A 25,679-nucleotide genomic window follows, 5' to 3' on the forward strand; every position below is an offset into this window, starting at 1 on the left:
CACCAATCTTTGACTACAGGTAGCTTGTATTTTTTGCAGATGTTCCAGTGTATCATCCCTGCTACCTTGTCATGCCTTTGTTTGTAGTCAGTCTGTGCGATCTTTTTACAACAGCTGATTAGGAGGTCCACTGTTTCATCTGCTTCTTTACAAAGGTGGCACTTGCTGTTTGTTGTTGACTTTTCTACTTTTGCTCTTATTGCATTTGTTCTTAGTGCCTGTTCTTGTGCAGCCAGTATTAAACCCACAGTTTCTTTCTTCAAGTTGCCATTCTTAAGCCATTGCCAGGTCTTGGTGCTGTCTGATTTTCCACTTATATTGTGCAAATATTGACCATGTCGTGGCTTATTTTTCCATTTTTCTGCTCGGTTCTTGACTTGTTCTTTCTTGTAGGCCTGCTTTGTTTCATTGGTGTTGAATAGTTTCTCATTATTGACCATTTGAAGTGCATCTTCTTCACTGTCCTTGATATATTCTTCAAGGCCTCTTTTCTCCTCCTCTACTGTTTGATGGACTTGCAGCATTCCTCTTCCACCTGAGCTGAGAGGGAGGTATAGCCTATCTACATCACTGCAGGGGTGCAGAGCATGATTGATGGTCATTATTTTCCTGGTCTTATGATCTAGCGTCTCTAGCTCTGCCCGGGCCCAGTCTATTATTCCTGCAGTGTATCTGATAACAGGTATAGCCCAGGTGTTTATGGCGGGTATGGTGTTCCCGCCATTGAGTTTGGACTTGAGGATTTTTCTAACTCTCCTGATGTATTCACTTCCAATTTTTCTTTTAACTTCAGTGTGTACAATGTTATCAGCCTGGAAAATGCCCAAGTATTTGTAATGTTCTTTCTCTTCCAGGTTCTTGATCTTGCTTCCATTGGGCAGTTCTATTCCTTCTGTTTTTCTTATTTTTCCTCTGTTCATTATTAATGCAGCACACTTGTCTAGTCCAAACTCCATTGCTATATCGCTATTGAATATACGGACAGTGTTTAGCAGTGATTCGATTTCTGACTGGGACTTTCCATGCAACTTCAGATCGTCCATGTACAGCAGATGGTTGATTTGACTTGATGTTTTAGAAGTTTGGTATCCGAGGCCTGTTTTGTTCAGTATTTGTGAAAGTGGGGTCATGGCGATTACAAACAACAGAGGGGATAGTGAGTCCCCTTAGAAAATGCCTCTTCTAATGCTAACCTGTCCAAGTGTCTCGCCAATGATTGTTAACTGTGTACTCCACATGTTCATTGCTTTTTAAATAAATATCTGAATGTTTTTGCTGACACCAGTTGTTTCTAAACATTTTAGTATCCATGTGTGAGGCAATGAATTGAAGGCTTTTTTGTAGTCAATCCATGCAACACTTAGATTTGTTTTGATTCTCTTGCAATTTTCTAAAATCATTTTGTCAATCAGCAGCTGGTCTTTTGTGCCTCTGGTGTTCGGGCAATTTCCTTTCTGTTCAACTGGAAGCTGTTTGTTAGTTAATAAGTGTTGCAGCATTTCATCTGCTATTATTCCAGTTAATAATTTGAACATGATTGGCAGGCAGGTTATCGGTCTATAATTACTTGGAACTGCACCTTTTGATGGGTCTTTCATTATGAGATGAGTTTTCCCAGTTGTTAGCCATTGTTCAATATCACCTCCTTGCAAAATGTGATTGAACTGTTTTGAAAGTTGTTTATGAAGGCTTGTTAGGTGTTTAAGCCAAAAGCCATGCAGTTCATCCTCGCCTAGTGCAGTCCAGTTTTTAATTGTCTTTGCTCTTTCACTTATTAATTCTGGTGTTATTATTAGATCTTGCATTTGTTGGTCACATTTTTGACCTCTTTCATCCAGCCTGCTTTTTTATTATAATCTATTGGATTGTCCCATAATTTCCCCCAGAATTGCACTGTTTCTTCTTTATTTGGCGTTTCTAGGTTTCTTGCAGTTTCTCCTTCTATGCTTTGGTAGAAACGTCTCTGATTCAACTGGAATTGGAGATTCTGCCTGTGTTGTGTCATTCTGGCTTTGCAAAATGTGATTGAACTGTTTTGATAGTTGTTTATGAAGTTTACAGAATTAAAACATACAATATAACACATTTAAAGTTCATTAAAAGATAAAAATTATAGATAAAAACACATTAAAACACATTAAAAAATTTAAAAATACAATCTCAGTTGAAGGCCATGATGTGACTACACCAATAAGATTAGAATTGTTTAGACAATTATTTTCCCCATGATACTCAATGGATGCGAAAGCTGGACTTTGAAGAAGCAAGATAGAAAAAGCATTGATGCTTTTGAACTTTGGTGCTGGAGAAGACTTTTAAGGATACCATGGACAGCCAGGAAAATTCATGGAGGACAGGTCTCTCAATGGCTACTAGTCCGGTGTCTGTGGGCCACCTCCAGCCTATGAGGCACAATGCCTCTCAATACCAGTTGCAGGGGAGCAACTGCAGGAGAGAGAAGGCACGCCCTCACCTTTTGCCTGTGGGCTTCTCAGAGGCATCTGGTGGGCCACTGTGTGGAGTATATAGGCCCTGGGCCTGATCCAGCATGGCTGCTCTTATGTTCTTATGGGAACTGGATACAATAGAGACTCTCAAGCTTGCGTACCCATATGTTGTTGGACTACAACACTCACCATCCCCATCCACAGTGGCCAAATGATGCTGGGAGATGATGGGAGTTGTAGTCCAACAGCTCTTGGAGACCCAAACTTGAGAACTCCTGTGGTAGAGGCTTATAAAATCATGCCCGATGTGGAAAATGGAGAGAGAGAGAGAGAGAGAGAGAGAGAGAGAGAGAGAGAGAGATTGTATGTCCCTCCCTCTTAATACTAGAACAGTGTTTTCCAACCTTTCCCCCACTCCAAAGCTTAGGTTAGGAAACTTAGGTTAGGAAAGGAACAGCAGTGCTGGACTAGGACTGGGGAGACCCGAGTTCAAATCCCCATTCAACCAGGATACTAGCTGGGTGACTCTGGGCCAGCCACTTCTCTCTCAGCCTAACCTACTTCACAGGGTTGTTGTGAGCAGAAACCTAAGTATGTAGTACATTGCTCTGGGCTCCTTGGAGGAAGGGCAGGATTTTAAAAATGTTAAAATAAAATAAAATAAAATAAATATCCTCCCCCCACCCCCCGCCGGGACGTTGCAACACATTATTTATTTTACTGTCTTGGCACATTATGGGACAAGTCAACTCTAAATGAAAGGAGTATGAATGCCCAGTGTTTGGAGCTGACTTGCCCCACAGTGCTCAAGGAAGAAGACAACCCCTTGCCCAGGCTGAAAAGTTTTTGAACTGCTTTTGCAACAGATTCACTACTTTATGTGTTGGGAAGGGGGTCTCTCCTCTCAGTGCCTTGTGGGGTGAATCAGCTGCAAAAGCAGAAAACAGCCAGTCAGCACAGCACACCCGTGAGTGTCCTGCAACACCCTAGTGTGCCACTGCATAACACTTGGGAAATGTTGTGCAAGAACATGGGGCTTACAAAAAATGTGGAATGGCAAACACGATTTTAAAAAATAGTCTTTCAGGATGCAGAATTGATTTTTGCACTTCACTGTCACAGAATGTGGTAATGACAACGAGTTTGGATATCTTTAAAAGGGGACTAAACAAATCAATGGGGGAGCAGAGCTGTATAGTGGGCTATTCGTCATGAACGCTATGTGGAACCTTCATGCTCAGAGCAGTCTACCTCTGAACACCAGTTGCTGGGGGAGCAAGAGCAGGAGAGGGGGCGTGCCCCCATGTGAGCTTCCAAAAGCATCTGGTGTGTCACTGTGGGAAATAAGATGCTGGAGTGAGAGACCTTTGGTCTGATCCAGAAAAGCTCTCCTTAGGTTATGTTCTAACAGCAGATTCGGAGGTGGGATTGTAGATAAGGAAAACTATGCAGAGAGGAAAGAGTTTTAAAAGCCCTTCCTTTGCTAGAATGCTTATTTATTTGACTTACTGAGTTTATATCCCACTTTTTCTCCAAGGAGCCGAAAGCAGTGTAGATGGTTAAACTGGCCCAGAGTCATGCAGTGAGTTTCATGACTGGATGAGGATTTGAACTCAGATCTTCCTTGTCCTAGTTGAACACTAACACTACATTACAGTATATTTACTATAATGAAAAATGGAACTTCCCCTGCTATGTTTAAGTGAAAAACAAGTTGAGGAGATTTGGTCACAGATATCCTGTATTACCCTAGCTTTCTAAACAAACAAACAAACAAACCAAACAATCAGTCAGTCAGTCAGTCACAGATCTTCTGCATTGTCCTGGCTTCAGATCCCCAGTGAATTCAACAGGAGAACCTCATGGATATCTATTTAATGTATTTAAAATATTTATATATTTTAAAATTATAATATTACCCTTCCAGTGCAATACTGCTTAGGGTGTCTGACAACAACAAAGCCATTGCATTGTTGAAGCTACACAGGAGTGTACCTGGCTGGTCAGGAGGCTCACAGAAGCCCAGAGGAGCTGCTCCCAGCTTTGTGAAAGAAGATGAAGGTATCAGCAAACGAAACACAGGAATCCTGCACATTCTTAGATCAACAGTTGAGCAACTGGCAGTACCGCTTGATTAGGGAGGGAACTTGGAAGTCCATTTGTGGTTCAATTTTTCCCCCCCAGTCAGCTTCTAGTTTTGAACAGAACCTTTGAATGGTTGGTTGGGTTTGATTTAATTTAATTATTAGGATGCATAAGGAAACAAGCTCCCTCTTGATCAATGCACACATGTGTGGTTTCTTTTGTAAGCAGGAAATAAATGGTTTATCTCTTTTTGGGGGTCATGGAAATAAACTGCGTGTGCACGCACACGCACAAACACTTTTTAAAGGAAATGATTAGGTTATAACTAACTGTTCAGGAAATCTGGGTAGTTATCTTAGCTTCTGGTGTTCAGAGGAATAATGGAACAGGGTGGAGAGCAGGTCTTGTGGTAGTGAGCATGAACTGTGTGTATTGCTAAGCAGGGTTCACTTGGGTTTGCATTTGGATGGCTGAATTCATGTGAACACCGACTGCTGTAAGATATTCCCTTTAAGGGATAGGGCACAAGTGGCAGAGCTTGTGCCTTGCATGCAGAAGGTTTCAGGTTCAATCCCTGGCAGCATCTCCCGGCAGGGCTGGGAAAGACTCCTGCCTGCAACCTTGGAGAGCCGCTGCCAGTCAGTGTAGACAATACAGAGCTTGATGGACCAAGGGAAGGGAAGCTTCCAAACACACACATACACATGTAAACCGCCCTGCACCATTTTTGGAAGGGCGGTATTATATAAATAATATCTACTGGCTGCCAGTATGTTTCCGGGCAAAATACAAGGTGTTGGTCATCACATATAAAGCCCTAAACAGCTTGGGCCCTGGGTATTTAAGAGAATGTCTTCTTCGTTATGAACCCCACCGCCCATTGAGAGCATCAGGAGAGGTCCATCTGCATTTGCTTCCAGCTCATCTGGTGGCTACTCAGGGACAGGCTTTCTCCGTTGCTGCCCCGAGGCTTTGGAATGCGCTCCCTAGTGAAATAAGAGCCTCCCCAACTCTGACAACTTTTTAAAAGTCTCTAAAGACGCATTTCTTCACCCAGACTTTTAATTGATATTGTTTTGATTGTTTTAATGTTGTTTTTAGAATTTTGTTTTAAATTTTTAAATTGTGTTTTAAATTTCTTGCTTTTAAATTTTTTGTTTTTGTTTTTAATTAATGTTTTACTTTTTAATACTGCCCAGAGACATAAGTTTTGGGCGGTGTAAAAATATGATAAACAAACAAACAAACAAACATGAAATAAATAAATAAATAAATAAATAAAGTGTGTGTGTGTGTGTGTGTGTGTGTGTGTGTGTGTGTGTGTGTGTGTCTTTAATCTCAATGCTTTATATGGACATTCCAGTTTCGAAAAATATGACTAAGGAGGCACATGATGGAGGTTTTTGAAATTACTCATGGAGTGGAGAAAGTGAGAGAGAAAGGTGGTTTTCTCCATCTTCTGTGGGACTAGACTCGAGAGTCATGCAGTGAAATGTATCTGCAATGGATTCCAGACTTCGCAACATGCAGAATCCACATCTGGAATTCACTGACACCCGATGGGACAGTGGCTGCCAGTTAAGATTCACAGGATCCTAGAGCAGGAGGTCTTGGAGTCTAGCTCCCTGCTCAGAGCAGGAATCTGCTGCAGCATCCCTGACAGGTGGCTGTCTAGCCTTTGTTGGAAAACTTCCAGCCAAGGAGAGCCCAACACTGCATGAGGCAGAAGGTTCCACTGTCCAACAGCTCTTACCATTAAAACATTCTTTCTCTCTGACCTAAATTTGCTTTCTCATAAATTTAACCCATTAATTCTAATCCTCCATAAAAATATCAGAACACAAGAACAGCCCTGCTGGACCAGGCCCAAGGCCTATCTAATCCAGCATCCTGTTTCACAGAGGCCCACCAGATGCCTCTGGGAAGCCCACAGACAAGAGGTGAGGTCCTACTGTTAATCCCCTACAACTAGTATTTAAAAGGCATCTTGCCTCCGAGGCTAGAGGTGGCCTATAGCCTTCAGACTAGTAGCCATTGATAGACGTGTCCTCCATGAATTTATCTAAACCCTTCTTAAAGCCACCCAGGCTGTTGGCTGTCACCACATCTTGTGACAGAGAATTCCATAGGTTTCTCAGGAGCAACAAAGAACAACTCCACTCCTCCTCCGGTGTACCAGCCCTTCTTATATTTGAAGACTGGTCTCATAGACCCCTTAATCTTCTCTTCTGCTGGCTAAACATTCCTAACTCCTTCCACTTGACTTGACTTCCAGACCCCTTCATAAAATGCAGGGCTTAGAGCTGGACACAGGATTCCAAGTGAGGTCCAGCCAGTGCAGAAGAAACAATGAGTCCTCATGATCTATGCCTCTATGCAGGGGCGTAACTACCATTAGGCAAGGGGAGGCAGTCGTCTTGGGGCCCCACTGCATCGAGGGCCCCCCCAGAGGCACATCACATGACTCCCCACCCGCCCATGTTGCACCCCCTATGAATTATGTTGAGTCTCTTGGAGATCGGCAGGAGCAGAGAGTAAAAAAACTAGATTCAATGTGTACTAGATTTTCACCGTATTCATAATGGGGATGTGAGTGTGAGTGCACGATCTATTGTGAAGTGTGTTTGTGTGTGTGTATCAGCGAGGGGCCCATTTTAAAATCTTGTCTCTGGGCCCCCTCCAACCTTGCTATGCCCCTGCCTCTATGATTGTAGCTTAAGAATTCACCTTTTCAGCAGTTTCTTCACACTGCTGGCTCACATTCCACCCCCAAAAGGGATGGCTTCAAATTCTGGGACTATCTTCCTGGGATATCTGCTCTCATTTTTCTCTGTTGGTCTTTTTGGTGTTGGGCAAAGTCTGATCTTTTCCAGAGCTAACAAAATTTTTTATTTATTATTTATTTATTAGAAACATTTAATATACTGCCCACTCTGAAGACTTCAGGTGGTGCAGAAAAAACAGGCAAACAAGGCAACATTAAAAATTACATTCTAAATTAAAAACTAAAGTTACTAACAAAAAACAAATCGGTACATCAACAAAAATGAAACTAATTCAGAACTGCAGCTTCAAAACACACATACAAAAATCCTTGCAAGTAAAAAACAAAGCAAAACCTAGCAGGGAGAGTATTTCTACCCTAGCCTTTCCTGACAATGCTACATGCTGGGAAATCTATTCACCACATTTCTTTACCCACTCTCCTCTAAAAAACAAAAACAGTAAAGTCAAAATCAGGAATCAAGAAAAACACAAAGGAAAAACATAAACAGGATTAAACAAAGGAAGAAACTACCATCCTTGTAAATGCGAGAAAGCAGCAGAGATAGCAGAAAAGATCAAAAGGTGACCTCAACACAGTCGCAGGGGAATAATGATAGCAAGAACTACACTCAGCTCTCTCCAAAGGATCTGCCAAATAGGCATGTTTTAGTCTGGAGCCCAAAAGCACTCAGCATTGAGGCTAGATGGGTCTCCCTAGGAATGGCCGTGCTCCTTACGGACACCCATCATACATCAGTTGTGGGACAATCTGGAGCAGCTCCTCAGAGGTGTTGATCTTGGGCGGAGGAAACCTAGATCAAACTCCATGTTATGTGGCATCCCACAGCTCCTTCTTTCATATTTTCCAAAGCCAAACTTGTCTTGACAGCCAGCAACTGAGCATAAGAAGGGTGTACAGAGAGAGGGTGATCCATCCTTTCTTCTCCTGCCCTATTCCCACTCCAGATCGCCCAAGATGGTCAGCTTGGATGGTCAGAAGGGCTGATTCTGTGAACTGGCAACCTTCTTTCATGTATTCACACCCTGCCATAAAACCATAGGAAGCTGCCTTTTGTCAAGTCAAACCCTTGGTCCATCAAGCTCAGTATTGCCTACACTGATTGGCAGCAGCTCTCCAGGGTTTCAGACAGGAGTCTCTCCCAGCCCTACCTGGAGATGCTGCCAGGGGTTGAACCTGCGGCCTTCTGCATGCAGAGCAAATGCTCTTCCACTGAGCTCCGGTCCCATCCCCTAAGAGGAAGATCTCACCGCAGATAGCGTTCACATGTAGTCCCCCATCCAAATGCAAGCCAGGGAAGACCCTGCTTAGCAAAGGGGGCAATTCATGCCTCCTGCTGCAAGACCTGCTGTCCACTCCATGCCCAAGGGCATTAGGGGATGGGGCCAATGTGAAACTTGGAGCAGACCATGGAGGTCTTCTAGTCCAACCCCTGCCGCTGAGTGCAGGAATCTGCTACTTCTTTGCGGCAGATGGACTCTTGGAGCCAGCTGATGAAGTTATCTGCCCGCTTCCTCTGAAAGCTAGGCTCACGGCTTGGATCCCTAGTACTTCCAGGCCCATTTTCTTTTATATGAACCTGCCTAAACTTTAAATCAGGGCTGCTCTGCTACGGACCTCATGCAGACGTTGGCCTGACAGAGACGTAAGTTTGGGGCAGTATAAAAATGTTAAATAAAATAAATAATATATGAACTCCCATAATCCATGGCTATTGGCCACTATGGCTGGGGATTATGGGAGTTGTAGTCCAAAAACAGGAGCCAGTTGAGCAGGCCTGCTCTAAGATCTCTTGCGGGGGGGGGTCCACTCTGGGTCCCATCTTTATCAGGCACATTGGGCAGATGACTGGGGCAGTGTTATCTCTCTTGGCGGCAACATCTAGTTTGGGGTTCTCAGCCTTGGGTTCCCAGATGAGGCTGGACCACAACTCCCATCAGCCCCAACCACCAAGGCCAAAGGTACATTTAGGCCAAGGACCACTGCAGCTGAGAATTATGGGAGCTGTAGTCCAACCTCATCTGGAGACCCAAGATGGGGAACCCCTGACCTATATGATGGTATTCCCTCCCCTCAGAGACCCAGCTGGCTACCACTGTTGGTTGCTTCCATCACCAGGGAATCCCATCCTTTTAATTTATTTTAAAGATTTATACTCTGCCATTCTTAATACATGAATTCATGGCAGCTTTCAAGAAATTCACTTAGGAGCACAGTAAAACACAACTTATAAAAATCAGGATAATAAATAACAACAACAACTTTATTTGTTAGCCACCCCATAACAAATTGTTCTCTGGGTGGCTCACAATAAACAATAGAATCAAATATGCAATTAAAACATAGGAAACAAAAGAAAAATTACAAAATATTAAAAAATACAAAATTTATTTATTTTTAAACCTATCTTAAAAGGCCTGAGTAAACAGAAAGGTCTTAACTGGGCATCTAAAAGAACAAAGTGATGACACCAACCTATCCTATAAATAAATGGGGTGCAACCACCAAAAAGGTCCTCTCCCTAGCCAAGGCGATCCTTAAAATACAACACTCACAGGGAAATGTACAGAATTAAGGGAAGGTCTGCTGGAATAATCAAGCAAGCAAGCAAGCAAGCAAGCAATGATAAAGTCTTCTGCTTTCATGTAAAATTACACAGGGAGCGGGCAAGCTTAAGATCAAGGGGCAGGGAGTTCCAGAGAATTCAGCTGCTCTTTGGCAGCTGCTGACTTCCACAGTCTTGTATGTTTGGGTTCTTGGATTTATTTTGTTCTGCTGTTTTTACACACACACACACACACACACACACACACACACACACACACACAACCAGTAGCCAAATATGTTAACACTGACAAACACAAACTATCCGACTTGTCAATTACTGCAGTAGAGACGCCATCAGATGGAGCAAAATTATGAATTTTTAGATCCATGAGTTCAGGACAGGAGCCCCAGGAGGCCTCAGCCCTGAGGACAGCACGTGACATCTTAACAGCAGCCAATCCTAAACCACTGTACACTCCATTACGGGCTTTCTGTCATTATCACTGGGCTGCAGCTACTGTACCTTTGCTACAACATCAGAGCAGCTGAAGAAGGCAGAAGCTAAAACATCTTGCCCATTATATTTCTATTTAGTTAATTTTATATGTGCATGCACGCACATGCGCATACACACACACACACACACTATATATATATATGATGCTTTACTTGTTTTAATGTATTAGACACCATTTTGTGACCCTTTAGTAGAAACACTGCTAACAAAAAAATGGCTTACATAGAAAAATAAAATAAAAATACAACTGGCAGGGACCAGAAGTCTCTGCGGACTGATGAACCCCTTCGCTCTGGAGGAAAGAGCCTGTAATCCCCAAAACACATCAACTGCTGTAGCCAAGAGACACTGGGGAGCAAGGGAGGGTCCACTTCTGTGGGCTGGAATCATCTTTGCCAACCATCAGGAGAACAAAACTTGGAAATTACCAACAGCCAAGGGCCAGAAGAGACTGCCATTTATATTAATTTTATTTAATGCTATTGAAGTATTTAATATTTAATAATATTTAATATTATTAAATATTGAGTTTTATTTAATTGGAAGCTGCTGTGGGAACCCAACTTTGTTGAAAAGTGAGGGAGAAATAACATAAATGAATTAACAGATGCATCAGGAGGGGTTTCAACACTCTTTCTTTATGCCTCCAGCTGCTTTGGAAGTTACAGTTTGTTATTATAGACCAGAGGCAGACAACCTTTGGCCCTCCAGCGGTTGCTGAACTACAACTCTCATCTCCAGCCACAATAAATTGTGCCTGAGGATGATGGGAGTTGTAGTTCAACAACAGCTGGAGTGCCAAAGATTGTCTATCCCTGTTATAGACTTTGATTAATAATATCGACTTTTTTAAAAAATCACACTTCTCGTTACAATTTGTTTTTATAGACTTTGTGATTTTTTTAAAAAAACATTGTTTGTTTATATAGTGAGGTCATTAACACAATCAAAAACTGTATTCTACCGAGGTTTGGGTGCTGTGTGTACTCCCAGATTTTGGTTGTGTGGAAGCAAGGTAGGAGGAAAACCTGGATAGAAATGATTGTATGGAAGCAAGGTAGGAGGAACAGCTACCCAGCTTTTCCTCCTACCTTGCCCCCACACAACCATTTTAACCCAAGTTTTCCTCTTACCTTGCTTACACACAACCAAGAATTGGGATCACATAGAGCTCCCAAACCCAGGTAGGTCACAGTTTTTGATCGTGTGAATGACCTCTATAAATCACTTTGGAAACCTTTATGGCCAAAAGGTAATCTAAAAATACAATACATAAATAATAATGTTGTTTTTTGTTTTGTTTTTGTTTTTTAAAGAATCAAGTCTCAAAAGGAAAGAATCACAGAGCTCTGGCTTCATGTACAATTGGAACCTCAACCAAGAAATGCCCTTGGAGAAGCCATTCACTCCCTTGGGCTATCCTACTTCACAGGGTTGTTGTAACGATACAATCAGCCCTGCTACCCCTGCACACCATGGGGGTAATGATGGGGGGAAAGAGGTGATAAAAATAAATCAGGAACATAGGAAACTGCCTTATACTGAGGCAGACCATTGGTCCATCAAACTCAGTATTTTCTACACTGACTGGCAGCAGCTCCTCCAGGGTTTCAGGAAGGAGTTTCTCCCAGCATGACCTGGAGATGCTGCCAGTTGCTGAACCTGGGACCTCCTGCACGCAAAGCAGATGTTCCGCCACTGAGACACAGCCCCATCCCCAAAGGTGGCATACATGGGTCTCCCATCCAAGCATTGACCACGAGACCCACTTAATTTCCACAAGGTGGCTGTATCATGTGCTCTTAGACGGCACACAACTTAAATGCCCTGGTGGGCCAGAACCAACCATGACTTGGTTTGTGGGGACACACACATTAATCAGCACATTAATTATTACATTAAAATGTATTATTAAAAATATTAATGAAAGTGAGGGGGCAGAGGGTTGGAGTCAGGGGGGAAAGCAAGGGGGAAAGAGGGATGAGAGATGGTGTCAGTGGGCTCTCACCCAAGGCAAGAGGTGTCTGGTCTCCAGCAACCAACTGCATTACGTCACTTCCGCTCATCAGCAGGACAGGAGCTCCTCATGGCTCTTGCTGTTGCTGTAGGATATTCCTACCTGCGGGCCAGCAAAAAAGTCCCCAAGGGCCAGATCTGGCCCCCAGGCTTTATGCTGTGCAGGCTTGCCTTAGACCCTGCTGTGGGTCCCATCCAGGGTTGTAACTATAATAGGGCCAGGGGAGACAGTTGTCTGGGGGCCCACTGCCTTTGGAGGGCCCCCAGAGGCAAGTCACATGACTGACTCCCCCAGCTGCACACACACACCAGGCTTCCTTCATCCTCTGGAATTGATGTGAGTGTTAAGACCTGGAGCTACCAGAACAGCATGTCTTTCTCTAGTACCGTTAAATGACTTGCATCGTCCACAATTTACAAAACCTTTAAAAAAATAATTTACGATGATGTTCTATTGAGGAGATAGATAGATAGATAGATAGATAGATAGATAGATAGATAGATAGATAGATAGATAGATAGATAGATTTACTATGCTTTTTTACCACTATTCAGCCTCATTTAAGATTTCTTTACTTCATTAGCTGAGCTTCAGTGGGGTGGGGGGCATTTTAAAATCTTTTCTCTGGGCCCTCTCCAACCTTGCTATGCCCCTTGTCCCATCCAGAAAATTGCATCAAGCCAATAAGCAAAGAGGTTTTTGACACTGAAGAAATGGGGGCCGGGGAAGACGGTGCTGTAATGACGCTAGAAAAGTGAGGACTCAAAGGCCCTTTAAGGAAGGAGGTGAGGAAGGCAGGAGAAACAAGCAAGAGTCACACACAAAGACATGTCTAAGGAGACTGAAACGTTGCTGCTACTGACATTCACAGAGGTATACATGAATGAGTGGCTTATAGAAAAGCAGTTGTCCTCGAACACCTGGAGCAAGGCTTCACAGCCACAAGAGAAAAGCCATAACCCAAGAATAGGAAGGCAAGAGGAGGAGAATAGTAGGAAGGCAGGAAGAGAGGAGAGCTGGTCTTGTGGTAAGCAGGGTCCACCCTGGTTGCATTTGAATGGGAGACCACATGTGTGAGCACTGAAAGAGATTCCCCTCAGGGGATGGAGCCGTTCTGGAAAGAGCAGAAGGTTCCAAGTACCCTCCCTGGCAGCATCTCCAAGATAGGGCTGAGAAAGATTCCTGCCTGCAACCTTGGAGAAGCTGTTGCCAGCCTGTGAAGACAATACTGAGCTAGATAGACCAATGGTCTGCCTCAGTATATGGCAGCATCCTATGTTCCTAAGAAACATGAATGCACACTGCAGAGCCTCATGTGTGCGGTGAAGCACACAGGGAGCTCTTGTCACATATAGCTCCAGCCTGTTTTGTTCAAAGGCAGGGGCTGCTCTGTATATGCAAGGTAGTACCATTGGGCAGCTTTCCCCTGTCCTGAGATGAATGGGAAAATTTTTGGAGGGCACCCAGGGTTTGAAGAGGTCCAAGTGGAGATCAGAGCAGTTAGGAGAGAACCAAATCCTGCTTCAAAGCCACCTGGGCAATTGAGAGCCAGTCTGGTAGTGCTTTGAATGTTGGACTAAGACCAAGGAAATCTGAGTTCAAATCCCTGTTTGGCCATGAAACTCCTCGGGTGACTCTGGACCAGTTACTTCTTTCTCAACCTAAACTTCCTCACAGGGTTGTTATGAGGATAAACATAACTATACACACTGCTCTGGACTCCTTGGAGGAAGAGTGGAATATAAATGTAAAAGTATATAAATGTGGAGGGAATGGGAAGGATGTGCTAGATTATTGGATCACAATGAAAAAACAGCCTCGCTTTGTTCTCTGAAGGGCCCGGTGGTATTTCTCCAAATAATGGCTTGATAAAGTGGGTGTAAGAAAGGAAGGATGGAAATGCCTAAGGGTGAACAAATGGATGCAGAGATAGAGAAAGGAAGAATGAATAAAGATGGATTCACAGATGCAGAGGGGTTAGAAAATGTGAAAGGAAGAGACTCCTCAAGCTCTGGCCGCTGCATCTAAAAAATTCATTGCTCACCAGGATGGCTGAATCAATGAATCCTCCTGGCTCCAGTGCAGAACACGGCCTTGACTATGGATTTCTGCCCATCTAGCTTCTCTCTTGTTTGTGGGGTGGAGGGGGCAACCCCAGACAATCTCCACTTAAGAATACAAGTGTTGGCCCTTCCCACCGGCCACGGGAGGGCCCGAGTACTCACCCAGTCACAGGGCCAAGGCCGCACAGCTCCTGGGTACACAGGCAAAGCCAGCTGAGACCTTCCCTGGTTGCCAGGGAGAGCCAGGACACCCAGGAACCCACAGATCGTGGGTGGGACAGCATAGTCCAGCAGATTGCCTCCTGGTGGCAAAGAAGAGGAGATGGCAGGGCCTCAACAGCTGGCAAGACGGGCAACCGCTGAAGGAGGGAGGATGCAGGCAGCTGGATTGGAGAGGGTGGAGTCAGGAAAGGGTGGTTGGGATTGCCCTGGTTGCAGGGCTTTAGTGATTGGGCCCTAGAGACTCCTGGCAATGAACAGCCTGACCCCTCTCTCTGATGGCTGGAAGAGGAATAGGGTGGTGATTAACCCTCTCCCCAGCACTTCCGAGGCCACTTCAACAATCTATGAACAGGAGCAGAGGCAGGGAGGCAGTTGGAGACTGCGGCCCCTGGCGAGGGCATGACAACAAGAAAAAGCCCCGCTGGATCAGGCCAAGGGCCCATCTAGTCCAGCATCCTGCCTCACTCAGTGGCCCACCAGGTACATCTGGGAAGCCCACAAGTGAGAGGGAGGGCAATTGCCCCCTCCCATTGGTGTTTCTCCTGGTGTTCAGGGGCATGCTACCACTGATGGAAAAATATACGGCTGCCTGGGGTAGCAGTTGTCGATAACAGCCCTGGGCCATTTTTGGAAGGGTGGTATAAAAATCAAATCAATTAGTCAATAAATATCCTCCATGAATTTGTCTAACTCCTCTTTAAAACTGTTGAGACTGGTGGCCCGGGGCATAGCTCCAGGAGAAGGGGCCTGTGTTCACCCCCTCCCTGGTGCCCCTCAGAATGAGGAAGATAATGAAGAAAATAGAGAAGGGTGGAGCTGGAGGGCCCTCAGGAGCTGGGAGGCCTGGGCTTTTTGAACCCTTTTGCTCAATTATAGCTACGCCCTGTGGTGGCCATCATCAGATCAGGGGGCACAAAATTCCAAAATTTAACTACACATTGTGCAAGTTAACTGTCCTCTTATCTTTTTTGAATCTCCCAGCATTGAGCTTCAATGGATGATCCCAGGTTCTAATATTATGAGCGAGGGAGAAAAACTTCACTCTGTCCACTCAATCCACACTGTGCATAATTTTATACACCTCTATCATGCCCCCCTTACCCACATCCTTTCTAAATTAAAAACGACCAAATGTTGTGGTCTTCTCTCATTGGGAGTTGCTCCAGCCCTGTGGTCTTTTCGGTTACCAAAAAGCAACCCAAAGCATAGCTGTAGCTATGCTACACACAGCATAGCTTTCTTCACACTGGCTCCGGATTATGGAGGAGTACCTGGAAGATGTACAGGCAGCTTCTGTTAAAGGTTGTATAAAACATACCAAGAACATACCAAGAACATACCAAGGTCCAAAGATGTGGGGAGGGGTGTTTTCCTTACTCAGTGCAACTCATGATCCTTTCTCTTAGCCCAAAGGTTTTCAGACTTGGGCCCCCAGATGTTGCTGGACTACAGCTCTTCTCACCCCAAACCATACTGGCCAAAGGCATTGTGGCTGGGGATGATAGGAGTTGTAGTCCAGCAACACCAGGGGGCAGAGTTCTAATCCGGAAAACCTGCCCTTGGACTGATTGCTCTATTATGAGAGCTGGTCTGGGGAGAAGAGCTGGTCTTGTGGTAGCAAGCATGACTTGTCCCCTTTGCAAAGCAGGGTCTGCCCTGGCTGCATATGAATGGGAGACTACATGTGTGAGCACTGTAAGATATTCCACTAAGGCCACTCTGGGAAGAGCACCTGCATGCAGAAGGTTCCAAGTTCCCTCCCTGGCAGCATCTCCAAGATAGGGCCGAGAGAGATTCCTGCCTGCAACCTTGGAGAAGCAGCTGCCATTCTGTGTAGACAAGACTGAGCTAGATGTCCTTCCTTCTCTGGGAATCTCAATATTGCTGCAAGAGCCCATAGCAAAATCCCAAAAAGGGGGGGGGAGATGAGATTCAGCAGCAGCTGTCAAGGTTGCTCGGGACCCTGATGGCCCAATGACCAGATTCTCCATATGGCAGCTTCATCTATTCATGGGCAAAAACCTGCAGTGGTGCTCGTTTGCCAGTAGCCTTCTCCTTGGTGGACCACCTGCTTTCTAGGCAGAAGGTCCCAGATAATTCCAGGGTTCCTTTCAAGGAGAACTGGAGAATTCTCACAAACATGGATTTTCTCAGACAGCTTCTCCACATGGATATATCCTGGCATCTCTAGTTTAAAGTTCATCTTAGATAGCAAGACCTCTCTCTGCCCAAGAGTTTGAAGAGTCATAAAATATAAAATTGGGTAACTCACTCAAAAATCAGCCGGCCTGATTTCCCCATGATTTCACCCCCGCCTCACCCACCCCCACCACAACAAGAATCAACATGCTTCATCACTGCTTTTCAGATCTGCCCCTTAGGCAAAGCTGGTCCAACCAACACAAAGGAGGAGATTCCAGAACCAAAGGTGAACTACAAATGGGGATCTCAGTCTAAAACCAAAACACATTTTAGGGTCAACCAATTGTATCTGGGTTTGGATCTGAATTGGAACCATTAGCACAGTATTTATATTCCTTTTGGGGGCCTCTGATTTTGTCATCTCCATCATAAATTCAAGATACTTAGAACTTTATTCAACAGATCAAGGAGTTGGAAGATGATAATGATTTCCAATTAATTACAATAGTTCATGTTTGATAAAGTACCGAAACAAGTTGCTGTCTGGGAAAACTCATCATAGATGCCTGTTTTATATGTCCTTATTGGTCATCGTTCGTATTTGCAGTTGTCTGAAGTTACTTTACAGATTTCTTTCTAAATGTTTGTTTGCATTTTGGCTTTTGATTGAAGTTCCCATTTGTGGTTTTTACCTAAAGCTGGTCCAACAGCACCAACAATCCGAGTGTGTGTCAATTTTATTTATTGTTCAATTTATACAACATCTTTCATAAAACTCATCCTGAGGCAGTTTCCAAAAATTACAACAATAACATTCCAAAAATCAGAGGTGGTCAATATACATTTAGGGGTGTAAAGAAAACAGGGTGCAGTCCAAAGGGGGCCCAAAGGCACACCTGCACTGCCCCACCCCCAGCCGACAGCAGGCCTCAGGAAAGGTGCAATGGCTTTTTTGTGTGGTTTTTTTAATGGCCCATTTTTGTGAGCCACCCTGGGATGGGTGAGGGTCTTCCAGGCTGGACATGCTGCATTTGCTCCTTCTAACCCTCAGCTTGCTCAGGACAAAGAGCCGGGAGGATGTCTTCTAGGCTGCGCCCTTCCTATCTCAGAATCTGGGGTTCCATTATTAAAAACATTTATATACTACTTTCCCCAACAACCAAGTTCTCAAAAGGGTGGATGATTTGCTGTCCCAATAGGGCTCACAGTCTATGATCCCCATTTTGCCTGTTCTGCCCCAAAGCGGAACAAATAATAACCATAAGAACATAGGAAGCTGTCTTATATCAAGTCAGTCCATTGGTCCCTCTAGTTCAGTATTGTCTGCACTGACTGGCAGTGGCTCTCCAAGGTTTTATGCAGGAGTCTCTCCCAGTCTTACCTGGAGATGCCAGGGATTGAACCTGGGGCCTTTTGCATGCAAAGCAGATACTCTACCACTGAGCTACAGCCCCATCCCATAAGGGGAATAACTTACAGCAGACAATGTTCACATGTAGTTACTCATCCAAATGCAAACCAAAGACAAACCCTGCTTAGCAAAGGGGACAATTCGTGCTCACTACCACCAAATCAGCTCTCTGCCTTGGAGCATTGGTCAACTCATGCTCCAATTCAGAGCCCCTCTAGCATCTTTCTTATTTATTTATTTATTTATTTATTTATTTATTTATTTAACATTTATATCCCGCTCTTCCTCCAAGGAGCCCAGAGCAGTGTACTACATACTAAGGTTTCTCCTCACAACAACCCTGTGAAGTAGGTTAGGCTGAGAGAGAAGTGACTGGCTCAGAGTCACCCAGCAAGTATCATGGCTGAATGGAGATTTGAACTCAGGTCTCCCCGGTCCTAGTCCAGCACTCTAGTCACTACACCACGCTGATTCGTCTTGCTTGCAAACGTAGACTGCCCCTGAACCTGGAGGTTCCATTATGTAGCTATAATTGCCAATAGATCTAACCATCCACCATGAATATGTCTAATTCCCTTTAAAGGCATCTAAAATATCAGCAAGTTCCATCCATTAATTGTACAACATCTCAAGTGGTGACACTGCACATCAGTACAGCAATGCCCAGGTTCCCTCCCATGACTTTATACCTCCAGAAATTTGGCTGTTGGCCTGCAATTTTCCTTAAAAACCCATTAGTGTGGTAGAGACAAATGGACAGCATGCACACTTTATTCCAGAAGTTCTCAGCCTTGGGTTCCCATTTAAGGCTGGACTAAAGCTCCCATAACCCCCAGCTACAATGTATGGGGGTGATGGGAGTTGTAGTCCAGCAACAAATGGGAACTCAAGGTGGAGAGCCCCTGCCTTACTCAGATCTGGTTAAATGACTTTAAAGTAAGAACAGGGGGAAGAGGCTACTGATTTGGGCAGGGCTGCAGAAACCTTTGAAGACTATCTGTAGGCAATGGGTAGGCTAACACTGAACACACAACCCCTAGGAGACAATCACACACACGTACACACATCATGCAGCCAGTCCGTCCCCCTCCCCGTACAGGTCTGAGTATTTCAAGCCCACCCCTCATCCCTGAAAAAAAGACGAAGAGAACTGCCACAAGAGAACTTTGCCATCGAAAGTCCTTTGGTTGCACACCCATTATATATCGGAAGAGTAATCGGTATATCCAATATCCAAACTTCTTGTGTGGATGGGCTGGATAAAAGCACACATACTGAGGCTGCCCAAGGAAACCTGAACAAATGGAGCTTCTCTCCCCACCACCCTTTCCTCCTGTTTTCCAAGAAAACCCAATAACGTCTCCTCAGTGGAAAGACCTCTTTGAACTCAGCTGCGGCTGAGCCACCTAAACCACAAACAGGCTCAAAGCAAAGGAACTCGCACATCGATGGGATTGCAGAGGAAGGGACTGCTGAGGTGAGGTTTTTCTCCCCCTCTTAAATTCTGCAGCAAAGGGTTGGACCCAGGTGCCAAGGGCTGGGGGCGGGTGGCGGGTGGTGTGGGTTCAAAAGCCAACAGCTTCCCACGGACAGAGGACTGGCGTTATTCCCCCTGTCCCTATGCTGTGATTTATTTAGCATACAGACGTTAGCTGACTTTCCAGTGAAAGCAGTGCTCAAGGTGAGATGCAAAGATTTTTTTTTTTTAAACCCACCACATAACAATAACAACAATAAAAATGATTATTTACCAAGTGGGTAAACGCACATCGGAGAGGAGAGGCAACATATCAGCCGCAGGCAACAAATCCATTGCGTTCACATACACACACATATTTGACGAAGAGGTGGGAGGGGGAGATCTACATTGCGCTGAGGTTGACCACCCCTAACTATTGGCAAAAGTGCTCATCTCCATGCAGGGGCTCATGGAGGGGCACTACCCCCTTGCCGACGTCTATAAGCCTCCCCCTCTTGTGGAGAACATAAACATAGATATCCCGGGTTGGTTCCTGGTGGTCTTTGGCTGCAATCCTTCTCAAACCCCAAGCAAGGGAATGGGGGGGGGAGGTTTACCTTCGGCTGGCTGTGGATCCGGGGAGGCTCTTTCCACAAACAGGTCTGCGAGGAGACGCTATGGAGAGAGAAGTTTCTCTGCACCAGAGGAGGCGGATGCTGCAGCTCGGGGTACGGAGCCGGCTCCCCGCCTCCCTGGCAGCGGCACCTCCGCGCGGAGTCCGGGCAGCCCTGCGGCGCCGAGCACACCGCCGGCACGCTCCGCTGCCCAGCAGGCGCAGGGCAACCGGGCAGCGCGGGCGGGCAGCCGCCAAGAGGCAGAGGCGGTGGCAGCGGTCTGGAGTGCCCGGGCACCAGTCCTGGCAAGCCGCCGCCGCACTCCCGGGGCGGGCAAGGGGAGTGCCAGTTGGAGGGTTGCCCGAGCGTCCAGGGGCCGAGCGGCCTGAGCCGTCCAGGGTCCCGGGGCTGGCGGAAGAGCGGGTAGAGAGCCGGGTAGAGGAGCTGGGTCAGAGTCGGCTGGCCCAGGAACTGGAAGGTGGCCGGGCGCCCGCCGCAAGGCGCTCCAGCCGCCTGCTTGGCTGGCCAACGCTGGAGCTGTCCGTGGTGCTGAATCGCAGGCTCAGCCTCGCCGCCGCCACTCTTGCGCTGCAGCGGTTGGTGGTGCTGAAGGACAGCTCCTTGCGCCCGCCACGGCATCCCCGCCTCTCCCGGGCGTCGATTCAAGCTTTTTCCCCCAACTGCTCTCCTCCAGGATCTCTGGCGGAATCCAGAAAGGGACCCTTCCCATTGGTGGGCTTCACGATGACGCTCCCCCTGCCCAGCGCAGCCCCCCCTTATCCACTGCACCGCCCCTCCCCTCTCTCCCTCTCGAGGTGCATAATTACACCCTGTAATCGGAGTAATTGCTCTTGGGGGGGGTGGGGGGTGGAAAGGAATTGCTGGCCCCCTTGCACTGCAAAGCACAAAGCCTTTCTTCGTAATTCTGGGTGAAGATATCTTGGAGAGAGAATGCTTTATTATTCTCCCACCCTACGATCCATTCATTCCTGTCTTTCCCCGAGTCAGCCCATGGATCCACTGAGCCCCGTATAGTCTACTGACTCTACTCTGGCTGGTAGCAGCATCCCAAGGGCCCTTCTCAGTCCTGCAGCCTTTATCATCAAGCCCGAGACCTTCTGCAGGCAAAGCTCGGCCACTGATTTTCGGGCCGAGCTAAAACAACAACAACAATAGAGCTGTTGATTATAAAAGTGAAGCTGCCTTCTACAGGAGCAGAACACTGTGTGTATTGAACGTAATAACTCCAGCTCTGACTGGCAGCAGCTCTTCAGGGTCTTGAGAAGAAAGAGAGACCTGCACTCCTTTTTTATGGGGGTGCTGAGAATCATGCCCAAGACCTTCCACATGGAAAGCAGATACTGAGGCTATTCTCACAACCAGCCGAAACTGGGCTAAGGGAGCCCAGCCTGGTTACGGCTGGTCACATTCTGCAACCAGGGCTGTGCAGTTCCCAGCAGCTACCCCTCTTAAATGCCTCCCCCCCCCGTTAAACGAGGTTAGTGGAGCATGTGCACTGCTAACCCCATTTCCTGGTTGTGTGTCACTATGGCGTGGCTCTGTGTCGTGGCGACTCACAAGTAGACCCCTGACAGGGAAGCTACAGTAAGCCTTCCAGCATCGGGGGGGGGCTCCCCAGAATGCCCCGCGCACTCACATGGGGCATTCTGCTACTTCCATGACAGAGCCGGTAATCGTGTGGCCGGACAATCTGGCTGCTCAGGGTGAGCTGCCTGCTCATGTGTGGGGAGAGCAGGCCAAGCCCGCTCTCCCCGCAAACCTCCTTATGGCGCTTCACAGTGCTCATGTGAAGCACCTCACTCTGTCACTGAGTTATGGTGCAACCAGCTAGAAGCAGAAGAGCAGATCTGTGGGGTATTGCTCATGGAGATAAGAAGCTGCCTTATATTGAGTCAGATCAATGGTTCACCTAGCCAGTCTTGCCTGCACTGACTGGCAGCATCTCTCCAAGGGCCTAAGAGGGTCGAGCTGCCTCAACACAGCAGTCTGACTGGGAAATCCTAAACATATTTACTCTGGAAAAAAGTTCAGCCTTACACCCTAGTAAATGAATAGAGGACTGTAGCTTTAGGAACACAGGAAGCTGCCTGATATCAAGACAGAACTTATCCTGTGATGGACTTATCCTGGAGGACTGCGTACAATTCTGGTCACCACATCTAAAAAAGGACATTGTAGAATTGGAAAAGGTGCAGAAGAGGGCAGCCAAGATGATCAGGGGCCTAGAGCACCTTCCTTAAGAGGCAAGGCTACAACACCTGGGGCTATTTAGTTCAGAAAAAAGACGACTGCGGGGAGACATGATAGAGGTCTATAAAATCATGCATGGAGTGGAGAAAGGGGATAGAGAGAAATTCTTCTCCCTCTCACATAACACTAGAAGCAGGGGTCATCCCATGAAATTGATTGCCAGGAAATTTAGGACCAGCAAACGGAAGTACTTTTTCACACAACGCATAATCAACTTGTGGAATTCTCTCCCACGAGATGTGGACATCCATGGGCAACATCCTGGATGGCTTTAAGAAGGGTTTGGATAACTTCATGGAGGAGAGGTCTATCAACGGCTACTAGTTGGAGGGCTATAGGCCACCTCCATCCTCAGAGACAGGATGCCTCTGAGTACCAGTTGCAGGGGAGTAACAGCAGGATCGAGGGCATGCCCCCAACTCCTGCCTGTAGGCTTCCAGTGGCATCTGGTGGGCCACTGTGCAAAACAGGATGCTGGACTAGATGGGCCTTGGGCCTGATACAGCAGGGCTGATCTTATGTTTTTATGGATTGGTCCATCCAGCTCAGAACTGTCTGCTCTGACTAGCAACGACTCTCCAAAGTTTCATACAGCTGTCTTTCCCAATCTTATCTGGAGATGCTGTCAGGAACTTAACCTGAGACTTGCTGTGTGTAAAGCAGATGCTCTTCCACTGAGTTATGGTGCTTTAGTCCCCCTTAAAAGCTTACTACATTGGAATCTGCCTGTCAGACCATTGTTCCATCTAGCTCAGCAGCATTGCTTATACTGACTAGGCAAAAAATATATGAGGGATTGGACGACAATACAGCAGCAAATTGGGTGAGACCGTGCAAAAATGATGGTAATGATAGCAATAGGAATTGATAACACTCCCAAAACATACAGCACTATCAAAACTCTTGTTCATGAGAAGAATCCAACCTATGCATTATTGTGACAAAATCCAAACACTTTCGATGGGCGAACCCGGGAAATTCTCCAGCCCATTTCGAACATTCTTCATCAGAGCTGCAAAGCTTCCATTTCCTCCGAAAGTATTTCCTCCGTAAGTGAGATGTAGGAGGATAGAGCTCTCCAAAAAATACTTTCGGAGGAAATGTAAGCTTTGCAGCTCTGATGAAGAATGTTCGAAATGGGCTGGAGAATTTCCCGGGTTCGCCCATCGAAAGTGTTTGGATTTTGTCACAATAATGCATAGGTTGGATTCTTCTCATGAACAAGAGTTTTGATAGTGCTGTATGTTTTGGGAGTGTTATCAATTCCTATTGCTATCATTACCATTATTTTTGCACGGTCTCACCCAATTTGCTGTTGCTTATACTGACTAGCAACAGCTCTCCAGGTTTTCAGATATGGGTCTTTTCCAGCCCAACCTGGAGATGCTGGAAGAGATTAAACCTGGGACCTTCTGCATGCAAAGCAGATGCTCTGCCACTGAACTATGATCCCACCCACTCCTACTGCACCTTAATTTAGGAAACTGCTGAACATAAAATCTTGTATTGCACTGATGAAGGACATTCATGTCCACTATGGGAAATGTTGCATTGTTGGGGTGGTAAAAACAGGAGGAAAGGGTTCAAAGAGCAAGGAGGAAATGGAAAGATTTCCCACAAATGCTCTCTAGAAACAGAAAAAGCAACAAGCTTTATTGGAGTAAATGTTGATGCTATGGCAATCTGCAAGGTAGGAAGCTGCCTTATTCTGAGTCAGACCATTGGTCCATCTAGCTCAGTATTGTCTTACGAGACTGGCAGCAGCTTCACTAAGATTAGAGGCAGGAGTCTCTCCCTAATCTCTCCCAAGATTAGAGAATCTTGGGAAAGAATGTCTCTACGGTATTGTGGACATAGAGTCTTGTGGTAGCAAACATGACTTGTCCTCTTTGCTAAGCAGAGTCCACCCTGGTTCACATTTGAATGGGGACTACATTGGAAGATATTCCAATGCACTGGAAGATATTCTCTTTAGGGGATGGGGCTGCTCTGGGAAGAGCAGAAGGTTCCAAGTTACTTCCCTGGCAACTCCAAGATAGGGCTGATAGAGATTCCTGCTGAGAGAAGCTGCTGCCAGTCTGTGTAGAGTAGACAATACTGAGCTAGATGGACTAATGGTCTGACTCAGTATGTGGCAGCTTCCTATGTTCCTATCTGGAGATGCCAGGAAGGGAACTTTGAACTTTCTGTATGCAAGCATGCAGGTGCTCACCCCCAAGCAGCCTCATCCTTGAAGGGGAATATTTTCCAGTGGTCACACATATAGTCCCCATTCAAATGTGAACCCCTGCTAACTTGGCAAAAAGGCCCCTTTTAACATGGTGATTCTCTTTATTGAGCAGGGGGAGAGTAACTGGCCCAATCCACCCCCAGCACAGGACTTCCAGTGGCTGTTGCTGGTGTCTCTATAATGTTTCTTTTTAGATTGTGAGCCCTTTGGGGACAGGGAGCCATCTTATTTATGTATTATTTCTCTGTGTAATCTGCCCTGTGCCATTTTTTGGAAGGGTGGTATAGAAATTGAATAAATAAATAATAAAAAAATAACCAGGGTGGACTCTGCTTAGCAATGGGGACAATTCATGCTTGCTACCACAAGACCAGCTCTCCTCCCATATGGAAGTTATTATCTAGCCAGCTATTATCTGTGGTCCCCATCAATCCTCTCTCTTCCCTCAGATCCTTTTCTGAGGCAGAGGTTTTGGGAGAGAAATGGGTCTTCTGAGAATTAATTGCATGGAGATATGGAGAGGGTAAGCCACAGAGCAAGCCCTTTCATACTGCTCAGAATGCATTCCTGCTGCTTCTAACCTTGCCCCCCGAATGGCAGTGGAAATGAGACCTCTGGGAAAGAGATCTGTGTGGTGCTTGGTGTTCTGCTTGCCGGAGGGCTGAGGGCACTTGCCACTGGTGAGCTGGCAAGTGGGTTTGTGGATGCCTGCCCACATATCTTTGTCATGGCAAAGAGAGCAGTGACTTTCAAAGAACAATCGAGGAGGGTTGGGGATTCCTTGGAAGCTTTGTGGGAGTTGTTCAATTAAAAGATTATAAATATTACCACTTAGTTATATGCCCCACTATCAACAAGGTGCTCTACAA

At 45.9% G+C, this 25,679-nt stretch overlaps 1 protein-coding gene across 2 annotated transcripts in view; it reads right to left on the reverse strand.

Annotated features, from left to right (window-relative positions):
• Positions 1-25,679, reverse strand: part of KCNN1 (potassium calcium-activated channel subfamily N member 1) — a 196,360-nt gene that overhangs the window by 123,302 nt on the left and 47,379 nt on the right. Inside the window, exon 1 of one of the 2 annotated variants that reach the window (XM_053300637.1) lies at positions 20,313-20,433. The exons of the other annotated variant lie outside the window; for it this stretch is intronic. The gene's annotated coding sequence lies outside the window, so the exon portion shown is untranslated. Of the gene's footprint in view, positions 1-20,312; positions 20,434-25,679 lie in introns of those variants that run through there. 2 annotated transcript variants of the gene reach the window in all.

The sequence above is a fragment of the Hemicordylus capensis genome, chromosome 2 (assembly GCF_027244095.1).
Source record: "Hemicordylus capensis ecotype Gifberg chromosome 2, rHemCap1.1.pri, whole genome shotgun sequence".
NCBI lineage: Eukaryota > Metazoa > Chordata > Lepidosauria > Squamata > Cordylidae > Hemicordylus > Hemicordylus capensis.